General features: G+C 43.9%; 3 non-coding genes across 3 annotated transcripts; 2 read left to right on the forward strand and 1 right to left on the reverse strand.

Annotated features, from left to right (window-relative positions):
• The first annotated feature begins 862 nt into the window (after positions 1-862).
• Positions 863-935, forward strand: TRNAA-AGC (transfer RNA alanine (anticodon AGC)). Its single transcript has one exon. It is a non-coding gene; the product is annotated as a tRNA-Ala (tRNA).
• A 5977-nt stretch (positions 936-6912) lies between these two features.
• TRNAV-AAC (transfer RNA valine (anticodon AAC)) lies at positions 6913-6985 on the forward strand. The gene has a single exon. It is a non-coding gene; the product is annotated as a tRNA-Val (tRNA).
• Positions 6986-11198: 4213 nt separating this feature from the next.
• On the reverse strand, positions 11199-11272 carry TRNAI-AAU (transfer RNA isoleucine (anticodon AAU)). Its single transcript has one exon. It is a non-coding gene; the product is annotated as a tRNA-Ile (tRNA).
• Positions 11273-22984: the final 11712 nt, after the last annotated feature.

Below are 22984 nucleotides of genomic sequence, written 5' to 3' on the forward strand. Positions count from 1 at the left end.
CTCTGGCGGGTAGAGGGCGTGCGCTCTGCCGTCCGCTCCCGCGGCCCCGCCCTCCGCCGAGCCCTACGTTCTTAATTCAAATAATGTAACAGGCGTCGCCTCCCCTCCGCCTTTCTCCCGATCCCCGCAGTTCCTACGACCGCGCCTGCTCGCTTCCCCTTGTGCTCCCCCTTCCTCTGTACCCGGCAAGGTTCCGCTGCGGGTTCCTCCGCCCTGATGCGGCGGTGCTTCTTGGTGCCTCCCGCGAGACCCCTTCGTGGGTCGCGTTGTGCTCGCGCGCTGGTCGCTGGTGGCCGCCGCCCGGAGCGCTGCACCTGCAGTCAACGCGATCTCAGAAATTAAGATAAAGCCCCGCGGGGCAAGCGGCTTCCGTAGTTTAGTGGTCATCACGCTTGCCTAACACACTAGAGGCTTGCGGTTCGAAACTGTGCGGGAACAACCGTTTCCTTTTGCCTCCACCTCCCAGGACGGTCCCCACCGCCCGTTTCCTGAGGCTGCAGCGGCGCCGAGCGCGTGGTCCCCATCCCGGGGGAGCAGAGCAACCCGACCCTCGCTCCCCGGAATCCTACCGTGCTGGAAACGGCGCGCTCCTCTCCCGGGAATGTGCATCCGGAGATCTGGGCGACACCGGATTTTTCTCTTAGCGACTTTCTCCCCCTCCTTTCCGCGCAGAGGAACCGGTGCCCTCCCCGCGCCCTAGCGGGGGGCAGTCTGCAGAAGAGGCTCTCCTCGCTGAATTCCAGTTCTGCATTAATGGCCTTGACTGCCCCTTGCTCTTGGCCATCAGAAATAGCGAATAATAAGCAGAAACCGGCGCTTCTATTCCTGAAAGAAAAATTGGAAGGATCCTTAAGGCGTGGTTGGGGAATTAGCTCAAGTGGTAGAGCGCTCGCTTAGCATGCGAGAGGTAGTGGGATCGATACCCACATTCTCCAAATTTTGTCCGACGTTGACTTTCCAGGGGGCGATTTCAACCTCAAGAAAATGAGAAAGTGGCGGGTATTTCTTTGAATTTTGACGTATGGGAATGGACAAGACAGGGCTGGTGAGGGCTCTCCAAGACGTAGGTATGTAGACTGCCAGTTTATAGTAAGTCCCGTTTCTTCGGAGGAGGTGTGATCCCCGAAGGATGAGGCATACACATTTTCTGTATTTCTCCATGTGTCCCCTGCAGCTTAGCCCAACATTCAGCACAGTCCGGGAAAGTGCAAAACACATAAGCCAGATTCAAGAAGTTCAGGAAAGCTCACGAAGAATGAACTCAAAGAAAATCAGGTCCAGACACATCACAATGAAATTAAAGAAAATAAATTGAAAGCTGCCAGAGGACAAGGAAAAGGTGTTGAGTGTGTGAAGGCTACTTATCAGAAACCGTAGGAGCTAGAGAGAAAAGAAGGAATATTTTTTAAACGGTGAAAGAAAATAACTGTCCATCTGAAATTTTATCTAAGTAGCAAAAATATCCTTCAGACATAAAGGTGAAATAAATACATTCTCTCTTGAAAGCACACTGAGAAAATTCACTGGTAACAGAATGGCTTTAAAAAAAAGATTTAAGACTGAAGAGAATTGATAGGAAATTTGGAACATCAGAAACAAAGGAACAAGAGCAGAATAGGAAATATCTGGGTAGAGACAATAGAGCGTTATTCTCTGGAGTTCTTTAAAGTTCTCTCTCTGTCTCTCTCTCTCTCTCTCTCTTTCTCTCTCTCTCTTGCTATTTTTTAAAGTAAGCTTTTGATGCCTGAAAGCAAAAGTTATAACACATCATCTGAATATACTATATACACACCACAAAGGTGTTAGAATAAAGGGACCTACATGATGATAAGGTTTCTATATATGACTTGAATGGTCTAACAAACACTGATTCTATAATAGACTGTAAAATATCAGGTATGTATATGGTAATGCATGTACCAATTACTATTAGCAACCTAGATTAACTGCTAAATAACTATAAAAGGGATGTAGTAAAAAGAAAAAACCACCACAAAGATAAATTAATATAGAGTGATGTTATTAAACTTGATATTTTAGAATGAGTTATTTATCTGTAAATGCCAGAGAGACAAAGCAGTGAAACTAGAAATGGATCATTTCTTGTCCACATTTATCCTCCCATCTCTTGAGGTCTGCAGTCATCAGATTTCCTTCTGAATACCTGAGCACAGTACAGTGCCTGGCAAAGGACAGCTATCCAGTGAACATGTACTAAATGAATGGAAGAGAAGTGATGGATTCAAAAGAATTGCACAACAACAGTGCTCAGTAATTTTCAAGTCACTGGATGTGGGATTTGAAGGAGGACAATGAATCAATATTGATGTGGGGGGTCTAAGCCCAAAAGGCCAACATAAAGGAGGCTGAGAGTGAGATATTTGTGTATGAATGAATGAGCTACTGTGGAGAACAGAGACATCTTGAGTTGGAGCAGAGAAAGAGCGTACAGTATAGAATCTAGAAGTATGCTTCTTGACTCATGCTTTGCCACTTAGAAGCTCCGGGATGGCAGGAGCAATACTTAACTTACTTGCACTTCCATTATATCTTGAAAGTGTAGATTTTGATAAGTAGTTTTGCTGCCAAAATCCAATTGGACCATATGAGATAATCTCCATAGATCTCTCAGTATAATTTATGGTACATGACGAAACAAAACAAAGCGAACAGCAAGATTTCTATTAAGTTGTTGTTTTGTTGCTGTTTGGTAGGGAGAATGTCTCCAGTCATGTAGATGTAAGTGAAGATAAAACAGACCAAGACAGAGAAGTTTGAACTGTAGACAAATATGAGGATTATTTATTCACCCACTCATTCATTCTTTTAGTCGGCCATCAGTGAACCAATAGTAAATAAACACCTCCTATGTTTATTTTCTACAAAGGAGACCAGGAAGGTGTAAGATCGCCTTACACCTTCCTGAGGTGTAAGAGAGCTCTGAGGGAAGGACAAACCACATCATTAGAACAGCAGAGCAGCAAAGACAGGCATCACTGCCCCCCCGTCTTACAGCCCAGATGGACCTATCCTTGGGTGAATACTGGAAAGGCTTGGACTTCACTCATCTTGGGTGTGAAATCCTTTGGGTCCAGCACTGGCTCACAAGGAGTGATTTTCAAGTCACATTGGTAGCATTTCTTAAATGCTGGAAACCAAAAAAAAAAAAAACCAGCGGTGCTTGGAAAATAATAATATTTGTTATTTTATTTTAAATGTGAAAGACCATGGGCAGTTGCCTTCTTGGCACAGTAGGCAGAGCGTCAATTTCATAATCTGAAGGTCCTCAGTTTGAGTCTCAGAGAGGGCAAGACTAGGTTTTTCCCCAGGTCAGTTACTTTGATTAAAAAACAGGAACAGAAGGAAAAATTCTCAGATATTTCCTACAAGGACTTTTGAGCACTGATGGAGAATTTGCTGAGGAAGGTTACACCAGTTTTATAGTTCATTGAGCTTCCCGGTAGTTTCAGGAAATGAAAGGTGAAGAAATTTAAAGTGCACCAGAAACTACAAGCTATACTATATTTTTGGTCTTCCTTCTGTCTTATGGAAGAAACAGGAAAAATTTCTCTTCCCACTTCCTGCTCTGAACTGGCCCCACCACAGTTAGGAGGTGAAAGAAGTGTCAAATCATTTATTCTGTCACTCAACAAATATCGCTTGAGCACATATTAATGGATGGTCCTGGATGCAGTATTAAAGGGTGAAAACATGGCAAAAATTCCCTCCCTCCTGGAGCTACAGCTCAGTTGGGAGTGTAAGGGAAACAAACAAGAAGCAAATATGAAAAATGCATAATCAACTAGTGATAATGTTTACTGGGGGCGGGTAATCATTAGCTAATCAAAGGAGTCAAGAGTGTGGAGGTGGCTCCTTTAGCTTTCCAGAAAAGAGTGATGAGAGTTCTCACCATGAAGAAACTTTTCAGTCTCTCCATCCTGCTTGCTGAGATCCTTGTGACCAAAGTTTTTCTAACACTGTCACTAGAGTCATCTTTACCTATCAAGAAAACTGGGGGATATGAGAGCTATTTGCACATAAGAGGGGCTTAGTTGGATAAATAGTGGTACCTGATAGATCCTTAACATGTTTCTTCATATGGAGAATGAGAAGCGAGGGATTCTTGGAGCAGACTCAGGAATTGATCAGTAGACAATTTACTACTTTGGTTGCCTTCTCCCTGTGGAATAGATGCTCACTAGAGATACTTGAGGAATGGATTTGCAGATTAAGATTAGAATTCACCAGGGTTCTCTTCTTGGACAGAACAGGCTTCCCTTCTAAATGTTCCCATAGTTCCTGGATAAGGAAAGCGCTCCAAATGGGCTTCGATTGTTCTCTGGGAAAAGCAGCAAGCCTAGCTGTGGGAGGATGTAATCTGAGCACATAGTAGGGTCTCAGTACACAGATGAGGGCTCAAGAGGTCAGGATGGTAAGCAGCGACTCTGACCAGAAAGTCCACGGTGGAGAGAAGCAATTTTGATTTCATTTCACAATTTGAAAGACATATGCACCAGAGTTCTTATCTCTTGAGCTCAGGCAAAAAAAAGAAGACAACAAATGTAAGGTTTTCTTTCATAATGGAGAAAAGCCTTTTCCCATTATTTCTGGCTCAAAATCTCAAAATTTCTGACAGATAATTAGAACGAAAAGAGATTCTGACTCCTGGAGTATTAGTGTTTTTATTGTTGATCTTTCCTGACCATTTTTAAATTTCTTTAAGTTTCTTTAAAATTAAATGCTTAGTAAAGCCAGTTTCAGTGTTCACTTAAAAACTTTTCCTCCTCCTCTTCCCCCTGTCTTATCTTTGTCCCAGGATCCTAGGATAGGAAGACCCCTATGACAGTCTTATCTTTCTCTGGAAGTTAGGGAAAAGGATCAGGCCCCACCCGGTGACCTGGGACACAATGGGAGGAGATAATGGTGCAGATGTGAGGACCAGAGAGGCAGCCCCAAATTCTCCTCCTAGATGTCCATATTTCTAACCAGGTAACAATCACAACCCTATTTTTATAGTAAGATACACAACCTCTGGAAAGCCCTGTTATCTCACCTGGCTACCAGGTGGGACCTTTCATTGGCCCTCTGTCATTCAAGATCATGTGAAATTGTTTCAGAGATAGATCATTCTTGTGGTGATATATAGTAGGATTCTCCTTCCGCCAACACTCTCTAACAGAATTCATTGTTTTTCATTCTGCTGTTGCTGAAATCATGTTTGAGATGACCTGCCCTTAGTTAGGTCCTCTTCTATGGCAGGGAAGCAACCCTTTGGTACCAGGTTAGACCTATAAAATTAGTTAGGGCACATGCTTAGAATGACCATTAGTCAAAAAGAGTGTTAGAGTGTGGGAATCAGGTCAAATGTTAGAATGCCTTCTTTGCACTCAAAGCTAGAGGAAAGGGCACCTGTTTTCTTGTTATGACTCTTCATTCCTTCTTAATAGGCACCTGTGATCCCTAGAGCTTCTCTCCTGAACTCAACTCCAGGAAATATTGAATCTTTTTAAGATTTATCTTATCTTTATCAATTTATCTTATCTGATTCTTATCTTATTTCACCCACAAGGCATCTCAGTCTTAATCTTTGACAATACTCTGTCATTGGGCTATAGACAAAGAAAGAAAACCTGAAAAAAGCTGTGGAGAGAGCTCTGTGGAGATCATCATCTGCACTGGGCTGTGCTGGGCATTTCCAACTCAAGATTCACAATTTTTTGGCTAGTAGGAAGGTGGACCTCCTACTCCTGTTTTCCGGACAGAGAGATCCTGGTGAGAAGAAAACCTCTCCGTGACTTTGTAACTGAGATTTGTGGGGGTTACTTAGCCTTGGGATGCAAAGAAGGCTGGTGAGGGTCACCTAGAGAGACAGGATGTAATAAAGATCTGTGAGTCTGAGGTCTCTGAGCAGCACGGGTCTGAAGGGATCATACAGACCCAGACTGTCAGAAAAAAAAAAAAAAAGATTGTGAAGCTAGGGAAATTTTTAGAGAAAAGGCATGAAAGAATAATAGAAATAAGTAAGAGCTTCAGGTAGTTCTTCTTTAAGGAGATCCCATACCCATCTGGCAGGACCATTCATTCTTTCATTCATATAACAGGTGCTTGTAAATGAATGGATTTATTCTTCCATTCACCAGACATTAATCAAAATCTCTTCTGTATTGGCCACCCTGTTTCAAGACTTCTAAGTGCCTTTGACTCCTTCCTCTCCCTCAGATCTCTATACCCTGTGTCTTGACGAATACTGTAAATCCTTCCTACACAACCTCGCCAGAATCCTTCTTTCTTCTCCCTTCATCCATCTTATGATGTTTGTGAAGGAAGTATTCTATGCCAGGCAGTGTACCAGGCACTGATGACCCAGAAAGACTCCTGCTACTGATAATCTCAAGAATTAACAGGATAAACCCCAACCCTTTCCTAGCTCTATAACTTCTTTCCTTTTTCTTCCATTCTAATTGCCCCATTTCCAACCTCTTTGTCATTCCAAATAAAAAAAACCTCTTCCAAAATGTTACTTTGATTGTGTAAACCACCTTCCCGGGACTTTTCAAAGGTTCTTAAGCCTGGACAACCCCTTCTCCTCAATATATCTCTCTATGTCCAGGCTTTTCAATCACATTTCCCTCTGTGTCTATTTTACACACACACACCTCCAATTGAAAAGGTATATCTCTTAACACAAGAAATCCTGCCTACATGCTTGTTCCTTCTACCCTGTGTTCTCTCCTCATCTGTATCCCTCCATGTCCATTTTTTATTTCTTCGCTCTGACGCGATTTCTATAGCTCTCCTGTCTGGGTTTTTGGGTTTATTTTCTGCTCTCTCACCTGGGGTAGATAGGGAACGGTTCCACGGCATGACTTAGCAGGAATTGAACACTGATCTCGGAGAAGAGGGCTAGCGCGAGTTTCCGTAGTGTAGTGGTCATCACGCTCGCCTAACACGCGAGAGGTCCCCGGTTCGAAACCGGGCGGAAACAGCACCTGTTTTTTGCCCCTCTCCCGGGAGAAGGGAGGAAAGGAAATCACCGTCTCTTTCTATTCCAGCTGAAAAGAACAGTGATAATCCCCCTTTTGTTTCTGTGTTTTTGGTTTTGTTTAAGAAACAACCATCCAGAGACAGCTGTGCCACCTTAGCGGGCGCGTGCTGGATGAGTCCTCCCCCTGCTCTCCGGGGACGTGTGCTTATCTGGTACCGCACCCCCAGCCCGTCCCACTTACGGAAAGTCTGAACCGCGCAATGGGTTCAGACGCCAGAGGTCTCCCACAGCTGCTCTCTTCCTTTCTCTGGCGGAGGAATAGGTGTCCATCCCTCTCTGGCCCTGCGTCATCTGAGAAGACACCCTTTAGGTGATTTCTGGTTTCATATGAAAGGCTTTGACATTTCCCCGTCTTTTGGGGGCCCCTCAGCATAGTGGACAATGACGTGGAGACCAGAACAAAGACTGGAGACAAAAGCACATAGGGTAGGAGAATTAGCTCAAGAGGTAGAGCACTCGCTTAGCATGTGGGAGGTAGTGGGGTCGATGCCCACATTCTCCAGGTTTTACTGTTTCCACCCAAATCTCCAGCTCCCAACCCCACATCTTTCAGCCTATTGCACTTAGAAAATATTAGACACTTTGAACGCAATAATTTGGATGTTTCTATCATGTATGACCTCTGGGCAAGTTCAAGGCTGGCTTTCCCGAGTCCACCTACCCCTGGGTAAGCAGATCTACCATCAATTTACAATTTGTGTTCAGAGAAGCTGTGATCCCAAGAGACTTGCCCAGTTGCTCTCTTTCTCCATTTCTCCTGCAGTTTGGCCTTAAATGTAGCACAGTCCTGGGAGTGCAGGGCAGAGCCAGGGAAATAAGAGCCCAACTCTTTTGTCAGTGGACTGAGACAGTGAACCCCAGGGAACCAAAAAATATTGCGGAAGACACATGGAAAGCAAACACATAAAGTTACTTATGAACTCTTGAACGCACTTTCCAGCTGTGTATAAGTGGCTCTGACCCTAAAGAACACAGCACAGACTTTGAGAACTGCAGTAAGTGGTAGCCCACTGCCCAAGTCCACACTGGTCATGGGGTTGCACACACTCCAGAGATCTCCAAATAGTATGGTAAAGGCTTTGAAAAAGGAATGGACCTTGAAACCACAACACTTACTTAGAAGTCTGGTTAGTACTTGGTATAAGGCAAAGCACCCAGGAAAACAAAACTGGTGCTATTCTCCCTGAGATCTAAGTAAGATACAACATCTTATAATATATAAATGGTTATAATCCAAAACTATACGGATTATATGAAGAACTAAGAAGTCTTAAATCACTTGGAGGAGAGAATTGACAGATACCAATTCTGGGATGGCACAGGTGTTGGAATCATCAGGCAAACACTTTAAACCTGTGATGATTACATGCTCCGAGAATCAGGGGCAAGAATTCTTTGAAATGAATGGAATGTTAGAAAATCTTAGCAAATCATCTGAAGATGTAAATCCAGGTATAAACTTCAGAACTGAAAAGTGTATTTACCAAAATTATGAAAGCACTGAGTTGTCTCTGTATCAGGAGATAACTGAGAGAAGTTCAATGAACATGAAGATAGAACAATAGTAGCAACCCAATCTAAATGACAGAGAGAAAAGTGGGTTTTTATAAAAGATGGACAGAGCCTCAGGGACAAACAGGAAAATAACAAAGAAATTCTATTCACAATATTGGAGACCCAGAAGTAGAGGAGAAAGAAGTCCCAGAAAAAAGAAAAATAATTGAATTGTTAATAGTTGAAAATTTTCCAAACTTGGCAATAGACATAAATCAGATGCAAGAAGTTCAGCAAACCCCAAGCAGGATAAAGCTGAATAAATCCACACTCAGACATCTCACAATTAAACTGCTGGAAACAATAGAAAAAAATTTTTTTGAACGTGTCAAGATAAAAACAAAAGGGAAACTACAATCTGAATGATTATGTATTTCTCATCAGAGACCACAAGGGCCTTAAAGAAATGACACACCATTTATTAAATTTTGAAAGAAAAGACCCATTAACCCCAGAAAGCTAAGTAGAGCAAAAACTATCCTTTGGACATAAAGGTGAAAGAAATACATCCTCATTCAAAGGTAAAACAGAGAATCCATTATTAGTGGAAGTGCTAGAAAAGAGTTAGACAGATTGTGAGACAAGAAAAATGATACCAAAAAAAAAAAAAAAAGAAAAATGATACCAGAAGGGATCTTAGATACTAAGAATGAATGAAGAAGAGCAGAGACAGGAAACATCTGGGTTGATATGATACACTGTTATTCTCTTTTGAGTTCTTTAAAGCCTGGTTGATGATAGAAAGTGAAAATCACAAAATTGATGTGTCTACATGTACTACACACATGTTAAAGACGTTAGGGTGGAAGATTAAAGGCTGGTGAGGGAAGCCTGGCTGGCTCAGTTGCTAAGCACCTGACTTGCTCGTGGCTCAGGCCATGGTCTCAGGGCCCTGGGATTGGGTGCCACCTCAGGCTCTGGGAAGCAAAGTGGGCTAAAGTGTCTTTCTGCCCCTTCCTGCCCCTGCTCTCTCTTTAAAATAAGTAAGTCTTAAAAAGAGAGAGACAGCTGTGCATCCTAGAGATTGGATTTCTATCTTTTATTGATGGTTATTAATAGGGGCAGGCTATTTATAACTTGAGGTTAGAGGCAAGTTTCTCAGTGTTTCTTCCTAACTTGCTCAGGGGTTTCCTGTGGTGGCATTGCCATCTGGGGCCCATCTGGTGTGATTCAGCTTCTTGTGAGGGCTGCCAGGACAGGCCTGGACCTTCCCTGTGGCTGGCCATGGCCTCCTCCTTGCTGGCCTCCAGCCATCCCATGAAAGTCTCAGTAACTACCTGCTCTGACAGATACAAAGGCCAGAGTTGAGAGGAAACCAAGATCATATCAAAACGAGGAAATCAAGAGTGGTCAGAGTGCAGAAGAGTGATAGTAATGAAACTGATGTTTTAGAGTTGTCGGTAGATGTCAGTGAGACTACAAGTGGTGAAACCAAAAGGGATCATTTCTTGTCTATATTTATCCTTCCATCTTTTAGGGTCTGAGGTGGTCAGATTCCTCCTCCCATCTCCCAGCCTCAGCCTAGTTCAACCTTCTAGACTTTCCCTGACTTTGGATCTATTGGACATGCTCTGTCCTGATCCTGGTACCACCACCTTGATCCTGGGGACACAGCCATTCTGAATGAGCCTTGGGGATACATTCAGAGAAATGGGTCCAAACACCATGTACTGTAGTCTACCCCTCAATGGACCTCAGTGCACTGTGTTCAGACAGCATGATGTCACAGACCTGTAAGGTCCATGTGAAGCACCTGTCACACTCTTTCCTTCAGGCCTGCACATATTTCTTTCATTCTTTTATCATTAATGCAGATTTTTAAAAGCACTTAGCACTAGGCAATAAGCATCCTGCCCACAAGGCTCTTACGATCTCATAGGGAAGATGGCTGAGTAACAGACATTCATAACTTGGTAAATGCCACAAAATAGATGTTTTCCTGGATCTCCAGGAGTTTTGGAAGGAACACAATCCAACCTCAGAAAACTGGGAGAGACATCAGAGACAAGACGCCTCCCGGAAGATGGTTTCAGGTCTAGCAAGTACCTTGACAAGCAAAGAGCAATGAAAGTTTGAGCATTCTGTATGAAACATCTTAAGTCCAGCACCCCTGGAGTCAAGTCCTGGAAAAAAGAGGAAATAGGAGTGAAGATTGGAGCAGAGGCCAGGGCTCTGCTCTGACTTGCTCTGAAAGGCTTTACTCTCCCTGCTCAGGCCAAGGACAGCCCCCTGCAAGTAAGCAGAATCATAACTAGAAAAATTCATCTGAGGAGCTAGTAATGGTTGAGGAATCTTTGAACATCTTGGGAAATGTAAAAAGATGGGAAAGCCCAGCGTTTCTGGATTTCACATTGCTACCGATTTCACTTCCCTTCTGGAGGCTCACATCTTTTTCATTCTGTTCTCAGTTCCCTTCTCATCGGATCCTCCCAGAACAGGAAATCCCACACAGAAAACCACAGTTGACCACTCTCCACCCTGTTGAGATTAAGGAGTTGTTGATCTGTTCTTTTATTAATCTCTTAGGGTTTTTTTGTTTGTTTGTTTGTTTGTTTTAGAGCACAGCAGTTTTTAATGGAAATGGGAACAAAAGGTACACTGGCCCGTGCGGGGATCGAACCCACGACCTTGGCGTTATTAGCACCACGCTCTAACCAACTGAGCTAACCGGCCAAGTGCTGCTGGGTACTTTCTAACCTTAGACACATAATGAAGAACAATATTATTCCAATCACTCTGAAAGAAAGGCTTTTCTTCAAATTCACCTTGGAGTTTGGGAGAAGTCACGATCTTCGGTTCGTTGTAAGCCCGACGTTTCAGTTAAAATACAGCACTACACATGGAGAGTTCAAATGTCACCTGCTCAGGTGTTTCAGGACCTTGAGTTTTCGCGACAATCATCTGAAAGACAATCTCACCACCTTGTATCCCTCCTCTGGCCCGGCTCCTTCCATCCTTTCTACTTTGCTTCCCGAACTCACTCCCACGGAGTAACTGGCGGGAGTCGAATTTGGAGACCCTGGCTCTCCACCTGCTCCTCTACACGCGGCTTCTAGCACAATCCCCACTGGGTTCTTCGCCCATTTTCCCTTAAAGGCAGAATTTTACCCCTATTCCCCATTTTTACCCAATTCGGGAAAGCACTCCCATAGTTCTATTTGCAAAAGTCACTTGAGACCAACATGTTCCATTGCATTCTTCGTGTCTGCATTGTTTCTCGAAACACGTTCAGGCCGTGGGTGCAAACAGCCGCCCACCTTCAAGTTGGGGCTCCCGGTCCTTAGACCAAGAAACGGACCTCAGAGAGCTCCGCAGGTCTCGCTCTGGGACGGGGGTGACCGCTCCGCTTGGGATAGGAGCCCTGACGTCCCCTCCGCCCGCGGGTTTCCGCCCGGCTAGCCATTTCTCCCCCAAACGAATCTGGTGCGATTCGTTTTTGGAAACGTCTGGGATCTTAGGTAAAGTGGGGTGGGCGGCCCGCAGCGTCGCAGAGCCACGGGGAGGGGGCAGGCACCCCCGCAGCAGCCAGGACCTCGCTGCACCGTGACTCCCGCACCGGGCGTCTGAACCAGTGAGGGAGTCTCCGCCCACCGCCCGCTTCTCAAGCAGGTGCGCGGCCTCTCACCGTTTGCTCTAGTGCCGTTACTGCTCGTGACTTTTGGACTTGACGCTTACCTCTCTCCAGCTCACTTTTTTCGGGCTGGCGGGTCTTCCCGGGTCGGCTTCCTGAGGCCCAGGCACCGCCGCAGAGTGCAAACCCGGGGCCCAGCCTCCTGCACCTGCTGCAAGTGCTCCCGGCTGGCGGGTGGAGGCCCCGCGTCTTCCTCGACTCCCTCCTCCTCCCTCCTACCCCCCCCCTCCTCCTCCTCCTCCTCCTCCTCCTCCTCCTCCTCCTCCTCCTCCTCCTCTCCGGAGACCGCCTGGGCGCCCAGCCTGGGGGAGAGGCTGCGGACAGGAAACTGGATAAAAAGCTAGAAAAGGAGTTGAGGAAACACACACTTTGTGCCTTTTGTCTGGCGGGAAAGCAGACGCCCAAGAAGGGGAAGGCAAAGACAGAAAAGATAGGCACTCCGGGAATGGGCTAGGTCGTGGCGCCCTGGGGCGGAGCACTCCCGCGCCTTGGAGCCTGACGAGCTACAGTTCCCTGTAGTACTCAGTCTCTGTGAGGGCTTGGTGAACTCAGCCTGAGCTCGCCATGTTTTCCCGTGTGACACGGTCCCACGACTGTCCCACGATCTGCAGAGAATCCAGCCTTGTGATGCCTTTCCTTGTCATCATTTCCCTGCGAATTTCACGCAGGAGAGAACAGGACACACAAAGAAGCTTTTCCTCTCCTTGCCTCCAAATTTTGAACTTGATGACCAACCTCAGCGATCACCCCACCCCAATCCACCCCCCACAGGTCAAACCCCTGGGAACCTGAAAAAAAATTGAAACATATCTTTAAGTTGTCAGAAAAACAAAAACAAACATGAGGCACCTGGACCAGGATGTGGAGGAAAGGAGCCCTCCTGCAAACTATGTGGCCACCATGACAAACAGTACGAGGGTATCCCCCAAAAAATTAAAAATAGAAATACTGTATGATCCAGTAATTCCATTACCCAAAGAAATGAAAACATTAATTGAAAAGACACATGCACCTCTGTTTATTGCAGCGTTGTTGACAATAGCCAAGATATAGAAGCAACCTAAGTGTCTATCAACAGATGAATGGATAGAAGTGTCTATCGACAGGTGTGTACATATATGCAATGTAATATTAGCCATAAAAAAGAATAAGACTTTACCATTTGTATCAATATGTGTGGGCCCAGAGGGGATTATGTTAATTGAAATAAGTCAGAGAAAGACAAATACCATATAATTTCACTTCCATATGGAATCTAAAAGAAAAAAAAAGAAAGAAGAACAAATGACGACAACAACAAAAAACAAAACAAAATAAACAGACTCATAAATACAGAGAATAAACTAGTGGTTGACAGAGGGATGAGAGTATGAAATAAAGGGATTAAGAGGTACAAACTTCTGGTTATAAAATAAATAAGTCACAGAGATAAAAAGCACAACATTGGGAATATAATAAATAATTTTGTAATAACTTGCTATGGTGACTACAGTTATCATGATGAGCACTGACTAGTGTATAGAATTGTCAAATCACTATGTTGTACACTGGTAGCTAAATTAGCACTGTGCCAACTGTACTTCAATAATAATAGCAATAATATTCCTGAAAAAGAAGGAAGGAGAATGAAGGGAGGGAGAGAGAGAGGAAGAAAGAAAAAGAAAGAAAAGAAAGAAAAAAAAGAAAGATGAGGAAGGAAGGGGAAGAGGAGAGGAGAGGAGAGGAGAGGAGAGGAGAGGAGAGGAGAGGAGAGGAGAGGAGAGGAGAGGAGAGGAGAGGAGAAATCTCCAGCCTGGGAGGGTGGGAGAGAAATCAAGCAAGCAAGCAAGTAAGCACGCTGCAACCTGGGGTGCCTGCGGAATTCCTAGACAATCAGGGGACACCCCACTCTCTCAGATCGGTAGGGGGGCCTTGAGGGAGAGAGAAAGAAGCTGTCAGGGACCCGAGCCCTTTGCTCGCTGGAGAGAGACGGGAGAGTGCCCGGAGGTGGCAACACGGTCCGTGGGAAGCGACCAGTGCTGTCCCAGCGCGCTCTGAGCAGGCCTGGAAAGCCGATGCGCAACGGGACAGAGGCCTCTCCGCGCCTCAGCTCCCCTTCTCCGGCCTGGACTCTGTTCTTCCCACCCGCACAGCCCACCCCTCAGCTCCCGGGCTGGGTCCCAGGGGTACAGGCGGCCGGCAATCGCTACCGCCCCCGGACCCTGCTGGCGCCCGAGACCAGGCACAGACCCCCGGGGATCGCAGCACCAGGTCCGCGGAGCCCCGCGCCCCTCCCCACACCCAATCCCCTCAGCTGTCTAGAAGGTCGCGTCCGTCGGGATACGGCCACAGACCAAGCGAGCTCGGGAGGGGATCCTCTCCCTCTTTAGCTTCTGTGTCCTTAGAGAAGTCCTTTAACTTCTCGGCTTTCATATTTCTAGGAGACCGTTCTCCGGATTCGCTGAGGATTTTCGCAGCCAAGGCCTCCCCGACTGGGCTGTAACTGGGTCTGCGTGGCCCTAGTGGGAGGAAAGAGGACAAAGTGAGAAATTAACAAATTGAGAATTTGCAAAAGCCCTATGACTCACAACACCGGAAAAGTTTACAAGTTATGCTGAATGACACAAAAGAAGCTCCAATTGTCCTAACACTGGCTGGTTCAGACCCTCTGTTTCAAAATTAAGACCAAAGGCAAGCTGATGTGACTATGGAAAAACAGCCAGAAGTAACAAGAATGTACAACTGATGCACACAACAAAGTTGTGCGAAATCTCCAAAACATGTTGAGTGAAAAACCATCCAAAATTCAAGAACACAATTCAAGGAAGGATTCTGCTCAGGAGCCATGGCCTAACAGAAACCTTGACTTCAGACATCTAGCCTCTACAACTAAGACCATCAATGTTTGTTTTAAGCCTTCCAGCCTTGGGTATTTTGTTACGGCAGCCCTAGGAAACTCCTAGGGTGAAAGTGTCCTATATCTTCTTGGTGGTGATGGTTTCATGTGTGGGTACATTTGTCAAAATTCATTGAAATGTGTGCATTTTGTTGTATTGTTGTGCCCAAGATTGCAAATCTGAGAAAACCACCAAGGAACCGACACTGATGCAAGTACATGAGGGTTTATTAACAAACTCGAGCTTGGGTCCAAGTATACCCAACACAGCGGAGCAGGGACTTGGACTCGAGGTGGTTTACAGCTGGTTTTTTATGGGCTGGTCTAGGGGTAAGGTGGGGTTTTTCAGTAAGGGTAGGGGTGTGAGAATCTCCAGTAAAGAGGTCTCACAAGCTCTTGCTTCCTTATTCCGATAAGGGCGTGCTTTGTGATTTTGCCTGTAGCCAGGGTAAGGTAGAGTTCAGTTCCTGTTCACAGTGGCCTGGTCATCGTGGCCTGAGATGGCTGCCAAAGCTACAATGGTTGTACTCATGCCAATGTTAAACATGCTAATTCTCTCGACCTCCACAGTATATACATTATGCTTCAATCATGTTGATATTTTTAAAATAGGCATCACAATATGGACCACTGTAAAGTAAACCACCATAATTGAGTTCCCCAATCCAGTTACTTCTTTAAAAAATAATTGCTAGATCCAGTGATCTATAATTCAACAGATAAGCCCATGACTCAAGGAGGAAATAGATAACAGCAGATCCCAACTCCCTTAAAGGAGAAACTATTAAGAGATATCAGATAAAAGATGAATTATTTGAAGGAACAACACGTGGAAAGATGCTTGGGTTTGTTCCCAGATTTAGGAGACGGAGTACAGAAGGTGGTATTCAAGTGCAATGCACTCCCAGATGACTCCGAGTAGTTGCTAATGAAGGACCCCTCCCCCCACTCTCATCTAATCCGGAGAGTGAAGCTGAAGCAGAGCTAGCTGCACAGCTTTGTCCCTCCCTTCTGCACGCAGAGGTGGTGTGTGCCTTTCGGGTCCCAGGCTGTCTCTGACCAGCTCCAGTCCCAGCTCTCCCTTGGTAGTGAAGTTTCCTGAGGGTGTGAACTACGTGGAAACTGAAGTTGCACTAGAATGAAATTTGTGTCGAGATTATAAAAAATAGGCTGAAAAGCAAAGACATCAGGGGGAATTAGCTCAAGTGGTAGAGCGCTCGCTTAGCATGCGAGAGGTAGCGGGATCGACACCTGCATTCTCCAGCTTTTGCAACCCTGTCAGGCTCCCCCAATTCCTGGGCTGCATGGGCATCTGGAGAGGTGTACACCAGGCAGACTTCTCTTTAGCTCATCTCCCCTGAACGCTTATGTGCTGGTTTAAAAAGAAAAAATAAAACATAAAATGTTACATACAAAACCAAAAAAGGAACAGATAGGTCAAAATGTCTTTTATAAACACAGGTTTTGGGGCCTCTGCTCAAAGTTAATAAAAAATGTGGTAGGAAAACCAAACTTTCTCCTTTGGGGTACAAAGCGTGAGGAACAGCCTGAGAATTGTGTCAGGAGGCACACATAGGAGAATCTGGATTTTATTACATCTTAATTTTTTTTCATAAAATACATCTTACACTTTATGAACAATAATTTTTATTTTTATTTTTATCATGATATTGCTTTAGTATTTCATTCACAGTGACAACCCATGGTACGGTAGCTAATGTAAATTTGTCTATTAGATTCTCTGAGAGTTGGCTAAGTATTAAGAAGAAGACAAAGAAGGAAAGAGGGATTTGGAAGGACGATGGGAAAAGATGTGAGCTAGCTATTAATTCTGCTTTCAGGTATGCCTTCACTAAGAAGGCAAGGTCCAGTGCTTTGCTTATCTCCCTGAATTTTCTGAAAATGTGCTCAACATATATTGGGCTCCAGATTTTCCTTTAACTACCAAGAGGAACCACATTTTTAAAAATGTATTTTTGAAATTACAACATTATTCCATTTTACTTAGAAACAGCATGAAGTTCTCATTCAGTTCAGTTGGCCCTAGCAGAGTCATGCTGAAGGGGGCACTGATCTTTGTGCTGGATTTTGGGAGATCCTGTGGGTCCTTAGGGCTGCTGCCAATGTTTTACCCTTTCATCAAACATCTTTCTCTTCTCCCCCTCCCAAATCTCCCTCTTTGACACTACATGATCCTTCTCAGTATTGCCCGATAGTGATCGAAGTAGAAAAACATTTTTATTGATTAAATGTGCTTATCTCTTTCCTTGTTTATAAATTTTGCCAATAAATGTTACAAATAATAATGCATGTTGATGAATTTGTTTCTCATATGAGAATCGCATTCTTAGCATGTGCACTCCTCATAAACTGGGACCATGAAGAAGGACCCTGCCCTGAAGCTGCCCAAAACCATCTGCAGTTCCAGAAGGTCAGTGCCTCATGCCTGTACCTGCCAGTCACTCTTTGGATCATGCCCTCCTAATCTTCCCCAACCACATTTCCTTCTCACACATAGGAATTCTTGTGGATTTGTCAGGCTCAAGACTTCAAAAAAAAAAAAAAATTATTTATTTTAGAGATCGAGACAAAGAGAGAACAGGGGGAGAGCCAGAGGGAGAGAATCTCTAGCAGACTCCTTGCTGAAAGTGGAGCCCGTTGTGGAACTTGATCTCAAGACCCTGAGATCTGGACCTAACCCAAGACCAAGAGTCAAAGGCTCAACTGACTGAGCCACCCAGGCTTCCCGAAAGGCTCAAGCTTCTTATTCACTATCCAGTCTTTACTGAATCTCAAATGACTCTCTCCTAAAAGGCTTCTAGTTACTTGTATATCATTTCTCCACACGTCAAATACTAACTAAACAAAATCCCTACTTGATATTAGTTATAGTTAGAGGAAATGCCTATGTTCCTATCTTAAAGAAGAATTCTGCTTGGGTGGAAAACAAATTTGGAGTCCTCTACACTCTGGGACATGAGCTAATTTAGGGTCCACTGAGATGACAAGGGAAAAGCCCTCTTCTATTGGCCTGTGGAAGTGAAGGTCTAGATAGTAGTAAGAAAGATGTGGTTGCCAAGTGGACCAGAGAAAGAGAGGTAGGGATGGAGGAAGGAGAATCTAAAGAGCAATGTATCACTTCCATTTGTTTTCCCTTTTGGCCATGAGAGTCTTGAGGTCTGCAGCAAGAAATTTTCATAAGTTTTTTCAGATGGAAATGGAGACTGTAGGCTATCTCTAGATATGTTACCTGGATTAATACATGTACAGCATCAAGAACAGGTCTAGACCACAGAAATTGCTCCATAAATTAATACTAGTGCTGCAGTTTCTGTGTAGGTCACTGGCCTCACCCTCTGGGCCTGGTGCTAAGTGCTTCAGCAATGAATCTACAGATTAAGGTTAAAATGCTCAAGATGCAGTACTGGCTCCCCTCCAAGGTTCATCATCGCTCCCTGAGCCCTACAAGAGAAAAATGCCATGTGTAGCCTCAGGAATGGGTATTCTCTGAGAAATCTAAGAAATCTCCACTACAGACTAGCATAACCGTGAGGACATTGAGGCTCAGATCAAAGTTGAAATGGAGGCAAGAAGATCAAGAGCTTTTAATGGAATACCATTGCAACAGACAGCTTGCAACAGACAAAATACTGAGGTCAAGTGTGTTAATTCTATATCCAGAATTGGAGAAGAAAGTGGAAGAGTGTCCACTGCACTTAGAAAGGAGAAGAGGGGCAAACGTGGTCATTATCTCAGGCTAACAGCAAACTATTATTTCAGAGTCACTATCCCCACAGATATTCAGTTCTGGGAAGGGACTGATGCTGGCGGTTGCCTTCTCTGCCTTTCTTTGAAACTATTAATCCACCCAACTTAACAAAGCTTGTGTTTTCACTTAGACCTACTGGTCTCAAAATTCTCTCCCAGTCGTTCCTCTTGTCCCCATCCTGGGCTACAGACAGGTTTCACCTTTGGGAAGTTGAACAAAATTAGGTCTTTGGTTTTCTGGGGCTTCTCTAGGAAATGGGAGTAGGGCTTTCCAGTGGCCTGGCCCAGGGATGTGACACGGATGGCTTGAGGCCCTGGACTTGGAGAGGCTGCCCCATTACTTCTCTCTGGCAGCCATGCCTGCAATGAACATTAATGATCACAGCTCGGGAGCAGGCTGGAATAGACATGGTGTGTCCACATCTGGAATGTGTTCTCTTTACTTCCAAGAGGTCAAGAAAGTGAAACTGGGAAGACGTGACAAGGCTTTCCAAGGAAGTCCCCATCCTTCACACTTGAGGTTCAGAGATTTGCCCATGGCAATGTCTGATCATCTCCACCCTCAATCTGGTCCTGGCTGGGGCAGCCCCAGTAACAAGGAATGAACTCGGAATGAGAGTGGGGTGTGGTCAGTCTGCCCATGGGTGGGCTACAGGAATTAGCTCAAGTGGTAGAGCACTTGCTTAGTGTAGAGGTGTTCTAAACCACCCCCCTTCCTTAGTTTGTATATTGCTTGCTCTCCTATTTACAAACCTGAAGCTTCTCCCCTGGGAAAAGATCCAAGAAACTTTGTCTCCTCTGTTGTACTTTGTTACTGTTCCTCATGGAGAGCCTTGGTCCACCATCCAGCGTCCCTTCCTTCCTACTCCTGCCCCAGGCTTGGCATTTCTAAGTACTCTGGTCCCAACTCAAATTTTCCTTCTTCAGACAAGTAAAGCTAAAATGGCGCCTGCACGGTCTCTCACTCCTTGTCCTATCTTCTTCACAAATGTTATGTCTTTCAGAAAGTTTGTTTTTAAAGTTATTGGTTTGTTTTTCTCTTTCCTAGAGCTTCCTGAGTGCCCAGGCACAGTCTGTACAGACCACTGAATCTTACTGTACCCCCAGCATCTAGAGTGAAGGTTCTGTGACATATGGCCACTGTCTTGCCCAGATGCAGTGGGTGGTGCGGGAAAATAAAACAGATTAATTATTCAAAAAATTATCCCACCACATCTCTAAAATCTAAAATAACATCCACTAACTCATTCTGCTTCTTTCTTGTGCTTTCTTCATCTTCCTGTTTTTCTTACATTTGACTGATAATTGGCAATTTTAGGTTTTTTATTTTTTCAAATGAAGAACTAGATTTGCTATATTCCAGCTAATCCCTGTTTTTCCATTTACCATTCTTTTTTCTGGCTTTCTTGAGAGTCTCTTTCTGTTTCTTACTCCTTATATTAAATGCACAGATGATTTATTGTAATGTTCTATAACTAAAGAGTATTTAAGGATAGAGTTTTAAACTAGAGAGCAGTTTCTGCAGAATCCAAGAAATAGGTCATTCAAAATTCCCATTTTTTTGATCATCTAAGGAGTCTGAAAGTATGCTTTTGATTTTTCTCTAAGGTGTTCATTTGAGAATTAATACTTTGTTCACACTTATGTTTGTTCTTTTAATAGTGTCTAAATTTACTTTGTGTGTCAATTGTATGTATCAATATATGATTATATACATGATATAAATGTTATGTATATGACATTCAAGCCCATGGATGAACGTTAACACTGACGACTAAAAATGGGAAATTCAGACATTATGTACCTCGTAAAGTGATGCACTTAATGTCTCTCAAATTTTACTGTTGAAATATTTGAAACTGAAACTAAGTGAGCCTGTACCTCTAACTACCAGTTTACAAGAAGTAGAGCAAATTGAAAAATATGTCAAGGAATGCCAAGAAGATGAGATTGAATAAATCCACAGTGTAGGAAATTATGTAGGATAAAAAATATATAGTCCCTTCAACAAGTTTGTTGGCATAACCAATAATCTGTATGATCCTAGAATAGTGGATACATGTTATTGTACATTTGTCAGAACCCATAGAATGTATAACACAAAGAGTGAATCCTAATGTTAACTATGGGCTTCAGTCAATGATAATAATGTATCAATATTGATTCACCTGTTATAATAAATGTCCCACACTAACACACAATATTAATAATAGGGGAAACTATACAGAAGGAAGGGTGACCTTGTCTACTATGTAACTGGCTCGATTTTTCTTCAAATCTAAAAGTGCTCTAAAAAATAAAGTATATTAGTTAACTAACGACAATTTTATTTTATTTTTATTTTTTTTCTAACGACAATTTTAAAAGAAAAGCAAGGGATCATCTACGAACGAAGAGAGACTTAAAACACTAAAGAAAGTGTGGGTTTTGTTTAAACTGCTTTCCTTCAGGCCACTATGATCTCCTTGAAATTGTAAAATCCAGTGGGAACGTCTATATTTTTTCTTACTTGGGGTTGTGGTTTTTGCGATACTCTCCGTCCTTCCCCCTATCACATGAGTAAGATCTCTTCCTTGGATTTAGATAGCACCAATTAGTTCTCCTTTAAAAAAATTATTTATTTATTCATGAAAAGCACAGAGAGAGAGGCAGAGACACAGGCGGTTAGGGAGAAGCAAGCTCCATGCAGGAAGCCTGATGTGGGACTTGATCCTGTAACTCCAGGATCATGCCCCGCACTAAAGGTAGGTGCTAAACCGCAGAGCCACCCAGAGATTCCCCTGACTAGTTCTCCTTGAACTCTTCAGGGGCTTTTGTATCTCCACTTTTTCTCTATCTTTCTCTATAAATATTCTTTGAGGTTCTGTCCTTGGGCCACTTCTTATCTCAAGCTAATTTGGGGGGAGGGCAGGAATCTGTGACCATTCTTGTACGTAAAGAGTTAAGCAGATGTGATCCCCTTCTCACCAGGAGGTTCAGAACTATTGCCTTATACCTGTGCTACCCAATAGAGATATGCATCATACACATAATTTTAAATGTTCTAGCAGTCACATTAAAAAAACAGAGGGCGGGATCCCTGGGTGGCGCAGCGGTTGGCGCCTGCCTTTGGCCCAGGGCGCGATCCTGGAGACTCCGGATCGAATCCCACGTCGGGCTCCCAGCGCATGGAGCCTGCTTCTCCCTCTGCCTATGTCTCTGCCTCTCTCTCTCTCTCTCTCTCTCTCTCTCTCTCTCTCTCACTATCATAAATAAATAAAAATTAAAAAAATATTAAAAAAAAAAAAAAAAAACAGAGGGCAGCCCAGGTGGCTCAGCGGTTTAGCACTGCCTTCAGCCAGGGCCTGATCCTGGAGATCCAGGATCGAGTCCCACGTTGGGCTCCCTGCATGGAGCCTGCTTCTCCCTCTGCCTGTGTCTCTGCCCCCCCACCCCACTCTCTGTGTCTCTCATTAATAAATAAAATATTTTTTTTTAAAAAAAGCAAACAGAAACAAGGGAAATTAATACCATGCTTTATCTAACACTATATCCAAAATATTATCAATTCAACAGTGATCAATATAAAAATTGTTAATGAGGTATTTTACATTCTTTTTCTCTCTTACTAAGTTTTTGAAATATACTATATATTTTACTCTTATAGCACATCCCATTTCAAAGCATATTTCAAATACTTTATAGCCACATATCATTAGTGGCTACTGTATTGAGTAGTACAGCCCTATACAATTTATTTCTCTGTGCTTCATTACAAGCCCTATCTATATTCTGAAGGGCCATCTCTCCTGAGTTCCAACCTTTATCCATAACCCCTCACTGATATCTCCACCCCTCACTGATATCTCTGAATATCATCCCATGATATTTCAGAACTAATAGAACATGGCAAGAACCTAATAATTTCTCTCTCCAAATCTGCTTTAGTGAAGAATATCCAGTCTTGGAAAAAGCATCACCAACCATGCAATGGCCCAAGCAAGAGACTCCAGGACTTTTCTGTCCCTTCTCATCATCTGCATTCAGTTGTTCACTACATTCTATGAGTTCTACCTCTTTGTCTAAATTAGAAACACTAGCTTCTTTTCATTTTTCCCTTTTGATAACTCAA

Source organism: Nyctereutes procyonoides, unplaced genomic scaffold (genome assembly GCF_905146905.1).
Source record: "Nyctereutes procyonoides isolate TBG_1078 unplaced genomic scaffold, NYPRO_anot_genome, whole genome shotgun sequence".
NCBI lineage: Eukaryota > Metazoa > Chordata > Mammalia > Carnivora > Canidae > Nyctereutes > Nyctereutes procyonoides.